Raw genomic sequence first — 13,525 nt, forward strand, 5'->3', positions numbered from 1 at the left:
GCTCAATTTCAGCTCTGCCTCGCAATGGACCCCATTCTGATTCTTTCAAGTCCATTATAGGTTCGCCCTCTCAACTCCCTACAATTGACATCTGTTTAGGCTGAAGTAGTTCTTCTCGTTTTTTTATTTTTCTTCCCTGATCGGCGTATTGGGTTTGATCTTAAGTGTTGTTTTGTTTCTTGTTTGGTTATTGTGAAAACTGAGGAAAATGGAACGAAAAGGAGATTTCAGATATTACTATCACTTAATTATTTTTAACTTCTTCTTGGATCCAATAAATCATAAGTTTTTTCTTTTTAATGTCTTCCCTTATTTTCATAGCAACTAAATGAGACGTTCAGATGTACGTTTTCCTTTCTGGTATGAAATTTGTAATATCTGGACATTGAATACATGAAAAGGTTCGCAATTTCCATAGGAGTTTTTGTGGCTTTACATGTAGACTACTACTTTGGAGCAATTGACTCAGAATTTTACAATTCGGTTGTTTTTCGTTCCTTAACTATAATGTGTTTTTCTCTATTGATATATATATTCTTTTGCACTCCAATAAAGTTGATTCAGAATTTTCTATTATGCGACCAAGACCATGCTTTGGTTTCGCTAATTTTAAATTTCATTTTAGCACTTTTCATTTTTTATTTTCTTCGGTTGGATTGCTTCAATTTATGCAGTGAAGTACTGTCATCATCACATAGATTCTCTATATCTGTTTTCACCTGTTAGGTGTAGAAACTGAGTCCATAAAAGATTCTCCATATACCACTTCTTTTGCTTACGATTACGTTTTTATTTTACACAAAACATGTTTATATTTTACAAAATAACTTATTTTTCATTCAACCGGGCAAATGTGCCTCACTGCTAGTATATATATAATATATATATATATATATATAGTAGCCTTCTCGTATCTTGAAAGAGAAATTAACAAATCATATATATGTATGCATTTATGCATGCATGCATGCAAGCTATATGTATTTATGTATGTGAACATGTATGTTGTCATATGTTTGAGCGCCAATCTGGTTATTGTATGTCAATATATAATATATATATATATTATATATATAGTAGCCTTCTCGTATCTTGAAAGAGAAATTAACAAATCATATATATGTATGCATTTATGCATGCATGCAAGCTATATGTATTTATGTATGTGAACATGTATGTTGTCATATGTTTGAGCGCCAATCTGGTTATTGTATGTCAATATATATGAGGCATTTCAGTCGTCCGACTAACCTCGCTATCGACTGTTCAGAACTTCACATCCGATTAAGTTGTCTACGTCCCGGTCCACATGTATTCGCGGGAAATTTTGGATTTAGGACAGTGCAGCCACTCTGCTCACCAACCGATATCACACTGCCACTTGGCAGCTTTTGGCCTTTTTAAAATTTAGACGAACTAAACTTTTTAATGGGATAATTTAATTAAAACCAAAAGGGTTTGACTATTTAGAGAAATATTACTATGCTGTCTGAGTTTGTCCCTTCACTTTTACTGTTTATATATTTTATTTTATTTTTTAATTTTTTAATTTAATAATTAAAAAAATAACTTTTAATATATTGATATATTTTTTTAATAATAATAGTCATTGCTAGACAGTAGCCTAAGACTACTCTACCCTCCATTGTGTGTGGGCCTGTTTCAGACATGCAGGTATATTTCAGATGGACATATACATTACATATGACTTTTTAAATTTGGAAAATGTTCATTTTTTTAAATAAATAAATAAAATTTGGTGCCTAACTTTGAGTTGTCATTAGGGTGAGACCGAGGACCAAAATCAATACCTTTTTAAATTTGAGAAGATTTTATTGTACGTGGCACTTTTGCAATTACATTGCTATTTAATATTTATTTTTCTTTTGGATAATTTGCCACCATTTTGTTCTTCTTCATCTTTTTAAAATATTTTAGTGGTTGACTTCGACGTAATCATGTTTGAGAACTTTTTTTATTTTATTAAAACAAACTGTCCTTTTATAGTCTTTAATTATGGTTCGGATGAAGAATTCTTATATTTTTTTACTTTTTTTGTCATAAAAAGTTCTTCAAGGCCCAATTTGGTTCGTCAGATAATTCTCTCATGTGATCTGTATAGATGAGATAATTTTATCTATCCAAATTGTTAATTTCACATTTTTATTTTATCTCTAAGTTTTCAAACTCTTCTCGTTACTTTCTGACATAAACAGTAAAAATAATCTCATACAGTAAGAAAAACCCCTTTGTGATTAAAATAGAATAATAAATAAGTCATTATTAGAATAATATATTTTCATAAAGAAATTGATAATTTTGTAAGTATTGAATAGAAGTACTGCATTTTGGGATTTTATTATAAAATTTGAAATCAATAAATTATTTAAAACAAATCTACAACATAATTCATATACTTATTTATTACAATAATCAAAATTATTGTAATTTATAAGTAGAATAAAAAATGACGAATTTATTATATATAGAAAAATAAATAGATAAAAATATCTTTTAAAAAAGAGAAATTATAAATTTCGGCCAACAACTTCCCAATATATTTTGGGATTTAAATTTATTTTTGATATAATTTTTTCTTACTCATAAATATTATTTTTTATTAATATATTCATAACTATTACTCAATCATTGGTGGTCACCCCTTTATCAAAAAGTGCTTGTACACCCACGCACGGGGATCCTGTCCAGTGTGTTTTTTTTTTTTGTTTTATCATTTTTAATTATTTTTTTAAAAACTCAAAACATTAATAAAAGATACTTACTTAATCATTAAGTAAAAAAAAAAAAAAATAGTCAGGATCCCAATTGGGAATACCGAGTTGTGGTTTTAGTATTTTTCTTTATCAAATCTGAAAAAGTCAAAATTATCTCATCTCATCCCACTATCGAAACATATATTTTTTTTACAACGTATCTCATTTTATTTTAACTTAAAAAATTTCACTACTATTTAAAATATCTCATTTTATCTCATCTTAACTATGTACCCAAATCAGGCAATCTTTAAAAAATAATGAAATGTAAGTTAATAAATATTCAATTTGTTAAGACACATGCACCAAGAACTTGAAAAAGTAAATATTAATAAATTTTATGTCATAATTCGAGAATTTGAAGAGATCTTGATCAATAACTAAAGCTAATTTGAACTGCTTTAATTCAAATGCTTGAAACATTAGATTAGTTATTTTATGGAGCATAAAAATTTGCACTAATGGAAACCCAAACTTGAGAACGCAATGTTTTGTGTTCACAACTAGGGGTGTTAGGGGTTCGGTCCAGATCGGAAAAACCGACCGGACCGGACCAGACTGAAGTTGAGACCAGTCGGTCTCGGTGCCACAAATTGTGGACCAAAAAAATGAGGTCTATAAATTTTGGATTGGACCGGACCGGATCGAACTCCCATATATATTTTAAAAATATTTTTAATAATTTAATATATTATTTTTATATAATAATTATATAAGTTAATGATGTAATTTTTATCTAATTTATTATCATTGACCATATAAAATATAAAATAATATATGCTATCAATTAATAATAAATAATAAATCATGTGATAATTTATATCATTATATGTAAATAGTTAATACATCATACATTTATACATACTCTACTAAGATTTTGAGTTATTCCAAGCACTTAGTTTAGTGTTTTCAAGGTTACAGTGTGGAATGTCCAAATTAGGTTAGTGAAATCTTATTTAGACACTTGGAAAAATAGTAGCCACACTTGGTGAATAGTATTGAAACTTAGCACTAAGAGGAACCATGAGATGAAAATGTGAAAGAAAATCAAGTTTTGTGATCATACCACCAAAGCCAAACACTATTCCATCCAACAATCCAATTTGTGCTAAACCAAATAGGGTTTCAACCCTAGGAAAATTTCAAATACTTGGAATCCAATTAAAATCTCAAAATCTTGGTGAAAACCGAAACCCCATGTGACGCCCACAGATTCCGCTTGGGATCAGACGAACATCCGAGGCGTCGGGACATGCAACACAAGATTACCTGCCCCCGTCTATGACATATAAGATGCAATGTTCCTAACATGCATATTACATTATGCAATATTCGAAGCGGATAATTTTTTTTTGAGCGATACTATGCACCAAACTTATAATATTCCAAATACTTAAAACATACTTCATACATAAAGGCATACTAAACAACTGAGATCACAATACTAGTCCAAAATGGTTGTGAACAAAAGAGTGTTGGAGATTGAACTCCACAAAATACAAGTAGTAATCTAGGGCAACTACATCTAAGTCGCACCGTCGCTTAGTCGACCGTTTCTAGTTGGTCGATCCCCGGTTCTCCTTTAGATCCTGTAACAAGATCTACCATTCGGGGGGAATGGTAGTTGAGAGTACCACAGTGAGATTTGATTACAAATCGCAGCAGGTTAACAAAAAACCTTCACACAGGTTAATGATGCATGCATGACAATAAATACATGAATGCACAATCAAAGTTAATAGTAAACATAACATAACTTGACATAATATCGCATGAAATAATAAGCATAACATGACTTGACATAACATGACATGAAATGATAAGCATAACATGACTTGACATAACATGGCATGAGCTGACATAACTTGATCTGAAATTGAAACTTGGCTTGACGTGACATAAACTTGAAACTTGACATGAACATAAACTTGAAACTTGATATGAACATAAACTTGAACATAACATAACGTGAAACATGACTTGAACGTGAAATACATGAACTTGGAATCTTGCTTAGTAGACTTAATTAGAAAAGTGACCATATGGGTGCTACACGGATCCCTTTGAACCGTGTGTCCCTGCCGATTACCGCATCACAACACAAGCGTCTATACCAGCTGTGAGTGCGTTAATACATACTCCACAATTGCTATGGTCCCACGTTCTACGTATCACAATTGTTGTGTCTCACGTAGTGTATGCTCCACAATTGTTGTGGCCCCATACTTCATGCTCCACAGTTGTTGTGGCCCCATGATTTGTTTGTGCCACACTTGCTATGCACACACGTAAAATAAAGTGGCTCCATCAGTGTTAGTGCTTGGCGCGCTCTGGTGACCAGCTAGTAAAGCCTCATTCACAACCTATTGACTGTACTTCGTCAACCCAGGGAATTTCACACCTATTTAGACACTCTAACATGAACAAAGGAGTTCCACTAGGATATTACCCTATCCTAGCGCTTAGGGTCATGATTGACATGAATAACTTAACAAGACTATTCTCGAGATACACAAACTATATTCGAGACGGGATGACATGAATACGAAATAACAGAAGTCCTGACGTAGCATAACGTGACGTGAACGTAGACAAACATGACATATGTCGAGACATAAATGAAACAGAAAATATTTCATAACATGACATGCATGTAATAGAAAAAATTTTGTAACGTGGAATAACATGTAATAGACAACATTTCATAACATGGCATAACATGTGACAGTGACTATTACGTGACATGACATACATGTAACAGATGATATACGTAATGTGACATACTTGCAACAGATAATAACATGAGACAGAATATATTATGTAACAGATAAGTATTTCGTGACAGAATACTTTGTGTAAAAGATAAACAGAAGATGACTTAGCATGACATGGCATATAAAACAACATACGAACATAAAATGTAGTTCCCTTATCCATCACACATATACAGTAACCTGATAGTAAGTTAAGAGTTAACTTATCTCGATAGTCGCGTTCTACGAGAATAAGCGCGAAACACGAGGAACTGTAAGAGAGTATTCTAAAAGTTAAAAATTAATTATTAACGATTAGAAATGTGAAAAGAGACAACTTAGAGTAAAATTACCATTTTACCCTCTACATGTGGAAAAATGACCATTTTACCCATAACTTAAGGATTTCACATCCTAACTTCAAAAATTACCAAAATTTACATTTCTCATGTAAATTTTATCCTAAACTCAAATATCAACTTAAAAAAAATTTAAAATCATTCATAGCTATGAAAAACTCACTATGGCCGAAACCTACATAGGTCATTTCTCTTGATTTTGGTTGCAATTCTTTCGAATTTCAAAACTCATGATTAAACCAAAATTTTGTAACAAATATCTTCCTATCTTAAGTTTGAAAACACACTTAAAATATCCATTAAGAAAAGCTAGTCATCAATACCAAACTTTTTAACAAAAAGTAAACCCTGAAAAACACAAGTTTTAAACTTAATAAAAACATCTCCAAGAATTCAAAAAAAAATCAAATCTTATTTCTAACATATTCATAACATCATCCTAATATCAACCATGTTTTAAATCATCAAACAAAGTCACCAAAAATCACAAAACAATACTTCGAGTTCTTGGTTTTAAACTTAGTCCAAAACAAAAACTTTCACTCAACTAACTTTGATCAATCTCTTGATCCATGGCTTAAAGACATGTGATCTTCAAAATAAAACATCACATGGTTTAAAAATGTATCCTAAAGAAGACCCAACCATCAAACTTAAAATCACATGGCTAAAATTCAACAAAACATGGATCTAACCCAAAAACATCAAATCTTAGGCCAAATCGGAATCCTCTTGCATAGAAAATCATATCTTTAAAAATAATACTAAATATCTTCGAAATAGCATAACATGTATATAAGAGGCTTAGGATCACCATATAAAAATATCAAAGCCTTTAGAATAAGATTAAACCACGAAATATTCAAACTTTCAGAAAACAAAAACTGTTTTTCCACTTCCAGTTTTCAAGTTTCTAAAGCTAAGGAAATCTATCATCAAAAGCTTTATTCATGCAACAAAACCTCAATTAACATTCATAAACACATGCTAGCAACACTCCATAAAATTTACGGACCAAGATATGTCCATTAGCTTGGTCAAAAATTCCAAAACATATCATACTCTCCAGTATCACGCCCAGAATGACCTTTCAATGGTTAAAAGTACTTTTGACCGATCAAATGAGAATTTATTGAGACTAATAATATATCCACTGAGACTAGACTCAAAGACGAACAACTTTTTATGAAGAATTCACCGTGAGAAAATACTTAAAAAGGGTAAAAAATGGCCACGCAAAACTATCCAGAAATCTGCCCGAGAGAGCTCTTTTGGGTTTCTCTCTAAGAACGGGAGAAAGAAGTGATAAAATGGAGAGAAGTGTGTCTTGCACGACTTTAGACTCCTGGAGGGTGAATTTATGGGCTTGAAAGACCCTTGATTGGAGTTGACTATGTGACATAAAGTGGAGAGTAATGAGGGCAAAGTATTGCCTGCAACAGCTATGAGAGAGAGAGGTTGATGGAGTGGATTTCTCCTTCACATGAAGGTACCATTGAGTGCAGCCAATGGAAGTGGATGGTCTGCCATGTGGGGGAGGAAACTTCTTCAAGAAGCTTTGCCAAGGTGGCCAATTTCATGGGCCTTGGTGGGTCCCAACCAAGTGGGCTTTAATTTGAGGTTTAAAGGGGGTTTGGTTAGGGATTGAGATGCTATCAAGCCCAAACCCAATTTTTCTTGGCCTAATTAAATTTCTAAGGTTTAAAAGGTTGGATAATGATGTCATAACAAGGATTTGATTAATTAATAGCATGTGGAAGTGATTTAATCAAGTGATTAAACACAATGCTAGAAATCGGGTTAGAAAGGGTTTGGAGGCCAACTTTAGGGTTTGGGAAACCGTTTAGGGTTTCGGTTTCAACCAAGCTTTTGGGGTTTCAATTGGATTCTAACCATTTAGGTTTTGCTAGGATTGGAATCTTCTTTGGTTTGTCACAATTTGGTCGAACAGATGAAACAAAATTTTGCTTAGGTGACATAATCTCACATCTTGATTTCCTTCACAAATCTATCTAATGGTTTCTCTTTGTGCCAAGTGTCTTATACCATTCACTATGTGTGGCTAAGATCTTGCCAAGTGTCCAAATAAAACTTCTCTAACCTAATTTTGACATTTCACACTGTGATTTTGAAAACACTACACTGGGTGCGCTTATCGAGGTTACTATTCACTCCAAATGAAATGCATAAAAACTTAGCATTGAAAAATTCTAAATATTCATATTAACCTATAGTGAAAATTGTTTACCGAAATTCAACCCTGAAGTGCCCCTAAGAAATAATTTCACAATTTCCAATAGACGTTTCGTCCAGAATTATGAAAATAGACTATTACGCCATAAAATCCTAAATAATCCATTGAGTCTAATGGCATAGACCCTAACACATTCTAACACTTCTAACTACCTCAAATAATTAAACTTATAACTCTAGCATCATATTGAGTGATAACATTGATTATGATGACAGACTAAAACCCGAGCGATTGGTCGATTCCTAAAAGCTTATGAGATTTTCACGAGGTTCCTAAGTTAATGGAAATTCTACTAGTGAATTTCTAGTGGGCTGTTACGCCCCAAATGTTTTTCCCGGATTCCAAATGTTCCCCTCAAAACCCTAATTATAACCGGTTGTAGTTTAATGTTTAATCACTTCCACATGTTATTAATAACTTAAATTCATGTCATTACATCCTTAATTCTTTTATACCTTGGTAATTTTATTGGGCTAGGAAAAATTGGATTGGGTTTGTTAGAAATCCAAACCCCAACCAAACCCCATTGAAACCCCAAATGAAGGCCCATTCGATTAAGGCCCCATTAAGGCCCACAAAATTTCACCACTAATGCAAGGTTTGTGGAGGAAGTTTCGCCCTACTATGAGTGTCATTTCATTGCCTAAGTTAGCTCCAAATAGTGTTTGATGGGAAGGCCAAAAGCCACCTCACCACCTCCCTCTCACTTGGCAGCAGCAGGCTAAAAACTGGTTATGGCACCTGGTTTTGCTTATGGTTTTGGCTAATACCACATCACCCAAAGTGTCACTCACACATCTTCTTTCACCCCTCCTAAAGTATAAGTCTCTTCCTTGTCCATTTCACTAGCCCTTGGTAACTTTTGAATTTTTTCTTGGAGAGAAATCCAGAGGAACTCTCAGACATCTTTCCAGGCCTTTCTTTGTCAAATTTTTTGAAGCTTTTGTAAGTAAATTATCACAAAATTTTCTAACATACATTTTTCCTCCTTGAGTCTAGTTTCTGCTGGTATATTTTTTAAAATTTTCCATGGATGTTTGGTAGGTGGAAAGTTTGTTTAAGCATGCAGAGGTCAGTTTGAGCAATAAACTAGACAATGTGTAATTCTTTGATTTTTTTTATGGTGTTCTTGAAAAGATCTTGGCCTGATCATTTTTATGGTTTATAGTTAACATGTTATAAGTTTTTTATGAGAGTTTTGCATAGATCTAAAAAGTAGAAAACTAGGTGTATGTATAAAAATAGATTCTATTTTGGAAAAGCTTAAGTCTTTTGTTGTAAAGGCATGACTTTGATATTCACATATGATTCTCTTAGGACTTTGATCTACATATTCGAATATCATTTTGAAGATTTATGGTGTTGATCATGAATATATGAATTTTTATGCATACAAAGTTCAAATTGGTCTAGTATTTGAGGTTCTCTGATGGATATATGTTGTTATGCATTTTTTACATGTGATCTTAGGTTTGATGCTTAGATCTATTTTAGGACTTGAATATTAAGCATGCGATGTTGTTTATTGATGATTTACTTCATGAAAAGTTTTGGACCTAATGATTTTGATCAAAACCAAACCACATAGCACTCGGTTTTGGTGAATGGGTGCAAACCGATTGTGTTAAGTATGATTTTATAACTTTTTAGTGTTTTGGTAATTATTCAAAGCATGATAGTTCTTAGGAATGTTTTATGAACATATTGAGAGTATGTTATTAAGCTTTTGGAGTTCTTGGAGTTGTTTTGAATATAGTTAGATTATGAACATCAAGGGTTGTTGTTGTAATCAAAATACTTGAAGTTTTGAATATGGAGGAAAATTGTATTTTATGATGTAAGTTTTATTGGTTGTTCTAGTATGATATTTAAGCATAGGATGTAATTTTATTTGTTTCATATTTTGGTTTTAGCATGAAAGATTGGATTTGAAAGATTTGCAATAAAAATCAAGAATTTATCACTTTGGATTTAAGAGAAATTTTGGTAAGTTTTGGAGCTAACTTGTGAAATTCTTAAGTTAGGAGTAAAAATGATCAGTTTTCAACATGTAGAAGGGTAAAATGGTCATTTTAATTTAAGTGAATGTTTATATGTTTCCAAGTTTATTAGTAAGGAGTTTCTAATGTTTAGAAATATCTCCTTACAGTTTCTCATTAATTCGCACATTTTATTCATCACGCTACATTCACTGTAAGTTAGCTTCTGACTTACTGTCAGGATATTATGTATGTGTTGGTAAGAGAACAATTATTCATATTCTTATGTTCCTATAAATGTCGTGTTATGTCATGTCACGACTTGTATATCTGTTACACATTATACTATGTCACAACTTGTATATCTGTTACACATTATACTATGTCACGATTTATATATCTGTTACATATTATACTATGTCACAAAATATTTATTTGTTACATATTATGCTATGTCACGAAATGTTTATCTGTTACACATTAGGCCATGTCATGAGATGTTCATCTGTTACATGTTATGTTATGTCAAGAAAAGTTATCTGTTGCACGTTAAGTAATGTAACGAAATGTTGATTTGCACTCACAGCTGGTGCAGATACTTTTGATGTGATGCGATATCGACATCGGCACATGACTAAAGGGGACCTGTGTATCACCCACAGTTCATGTTTATTTATTAAGTTATTATTGAACAAGATTTCAAGTTCATGTTCAGCTACAGTCACGTTCAGTTCAGGCTCATGTTTAGTCTTGGTTCATGTTATTTTGTGTTCAAGTTCAAGTCATGCTATATCACATTCAGTTTCAAGTTCACTTCAGTTTAGTTTATTTCATGTTAGTTCAAGTCATGTCAGTAAATGTCATGCTATTTTTATGTCACCTCAAGCTTACTCATGTTCATGTTGTACATTCATGTTTTCACTATCATGCATGCATCTTTAAACTGTCAGCTTAAGTTATTTGTTAACTTGCTGAGATATATAATCAAATCTCACTTGGTAGTCCAACTACCATTCCGCATGGAATGGTAGATCATGTGCCAGGACCAAGAGGCGCAACGACGGCACAACGCAGAGCTTGTCACTTCGATGCTCCATTTTATTGATAGTATTATGGAATCCTTGATCGAGTTGCGCAAGCTACTTGATGAATTAACCTATTAGTTACCTTAGTTTCTGCATGTACTTAAGGAGCTCTACCTCCAATACTATTATGGTTACAGATATTTTGGATTTACGTTGTAACTTGAACGTCTCTTATCTTCAGTTTATGAAATATATTTCATGTTTGGGATATAACGTCTAGTGCATAGTATTGCTTATAGAAAAAAAAATTGCTGCAAATACTACATATTTTTAGATTCATGCTAGGTACATTGCATCCTTAATTGTCATGAACGGGGACATAAAACCTTATATTGCATGTCCCAAAGCTTCAGAGTCCGTTTGATCCCAAGCGGAATCTGGTAGTGTCATAGATGCTCTCATTCTCTCGTCTCTATTCCATGTGTTCAGTTTCATTTCATCTCTGTTTCGTGCATTTCATTTCATTTCTCAGGCTATAGCAAAGAAGATTTCTACCATTTCCAAGTGCGCTCTTTCTCTCTTGAAAAAAAAAAGGTAGCAATTTTGCAAAGTTCAGTTTCGAAAAACTTGCTTGATGCTATTAGTGTGTTATACATCTTCTTTTTTCTTTGATTTTGTTTTTGTGTGTAAGACCCTATAGAATCGATTACAACCCCCCACTTGTAGGACCTGAACCATAAGCTAAGATTGCATGAGCAAGAAAACTCCTCCTTGCTGCTAAAGGGTTGGAAATTCCTACTTTCTTTATTTTTTTCATTTTTTTTTTGGTCGTACAAATTGTAGGTACGATTTTGGTATTTTGCAAACTAGAGCCTTCTTGTTTGTGTTGGTTGGATAGTTCGATTTAGATATTAGATTTCAAGCCCTCTTCAATTCATTCTTTAATGCTTAGTTTTGTATTGTAGGAAATGTAATATTTTAGCTTTTTATTTTTTTTTATTTTTTGTGGAGTCTCAACCCCCCTTAACCAACTCTGAAGAATCTTAACTGAAAAATCTTGTTTTATGAAGAAATAAAGAAGGCATTGCAATTGCTTCTCAGACTTAACGCAACCTCATGCTTTTTTGCTATATGAGTTCTCCATATTGGCATAGTGCAGATCATTTCACTTGTTCTTGTTAGAAAGTGTTAAGTCATTAAGAAAGCTTGGGCATAGCTACTCACAATGATTTTGTTTTAAGTAACTACTAATACTCACATACTAAGTTAATGTTTTTTTCATTAATGCGAGAATTTCAAGTCATCTTTGTACATGTCATGTTACTTGCTAAGTCATGCCATACTTATTCATGTTTACGTTAGCATTCATGTCCTTTACTGTCATGCATGCATCCTTATACTACTAGTTTAAGTTGGTTGTTAACTTGTTGAGATTCGTAATCAAATCTCACTTGGTAGTTCCAACTACCATTCCTCTCAGAATGGTAGATCATGTGGCAGGATCAGGATTATCGGCAAAGAATCGCTTGAAGGAGATCAATTAGACTGTAACACAGTTACTAAGAGCTCATCGCTTCGATTGCTCCAGTTTATAGATAGGATTATGGCTATCTTGACCGAATTGTGGTAACTACTCAATGGGCTAGCCTAGTAGTTATATTGGTTTGTTATGTACTTAAGGAGCACTGTCTCTAGTGCTCATGATGTCACAGACCTTTTGGACTAATACTGCACCTAATATCTTAAGTTTATGAAGTATGTTTTTGATGTTTTGGGATATGTCTTATCTGGTACATAGTAGTGCTCAAAGAAAAAAAGTATCCTTGCAAATATTGCATATTGTCTAGATGCATGTTAGGTGCATTGTATCTTTATTTATCATGAACGGGAGCAGGTACCATTGTGTTGCATGTCTCGATGTTTCAGGCTTCGCCAAATCCCAAGTGGAATCTAGGGGCATCATAGTGGGAATGTATTTAACCCCTATATTGGATGATGTAGTAGAATTAACCTTAAAACTGTATATATATGTATGTATATGCATATATATCATATGTGAAGGAGATTGCATCATTGAAAATCTTTATTATCATTTGAAATAAACTATTCTAGGATTTCTTCTTTTCTAGGTGGCTTCCAGATTTATTTTGGTGTAACTTTCCCCAACTCTTATCCTTAGACTTTCTATTGTTTTAGATAACAACACATTCAAATCTTTGGAAAGAAATCAACTCTCTGATTTTGTCAGACCCTATGCAAATATGGATAATAAGAAGTATGGTTCTACATTTGGACTTACATGTTACTAGAGTTTTGAATTAGAAATTTTTCATAAATTTTCAACTTGCCTACTTCACATCTCTAATAGGAATGGATTCAAG

The sequence above is a fragment of the Juglans microcarpa x Juglans regia genome, chromosome 6S, assembly GCF_004785595.1.
Source record: "Juglans microcarpa x Juglans regia isolate MS1-56 chromosome 6S, Jm3101_v1.0, whole genome shotgun sequence".
Lineage (NCBI taxonomy): Eukaryota > Viridiplantae > Streptophyta > Magnoliopsida > Fagales > Juglandaceae > Juglans > Juglans microcarpa x Juglans regia.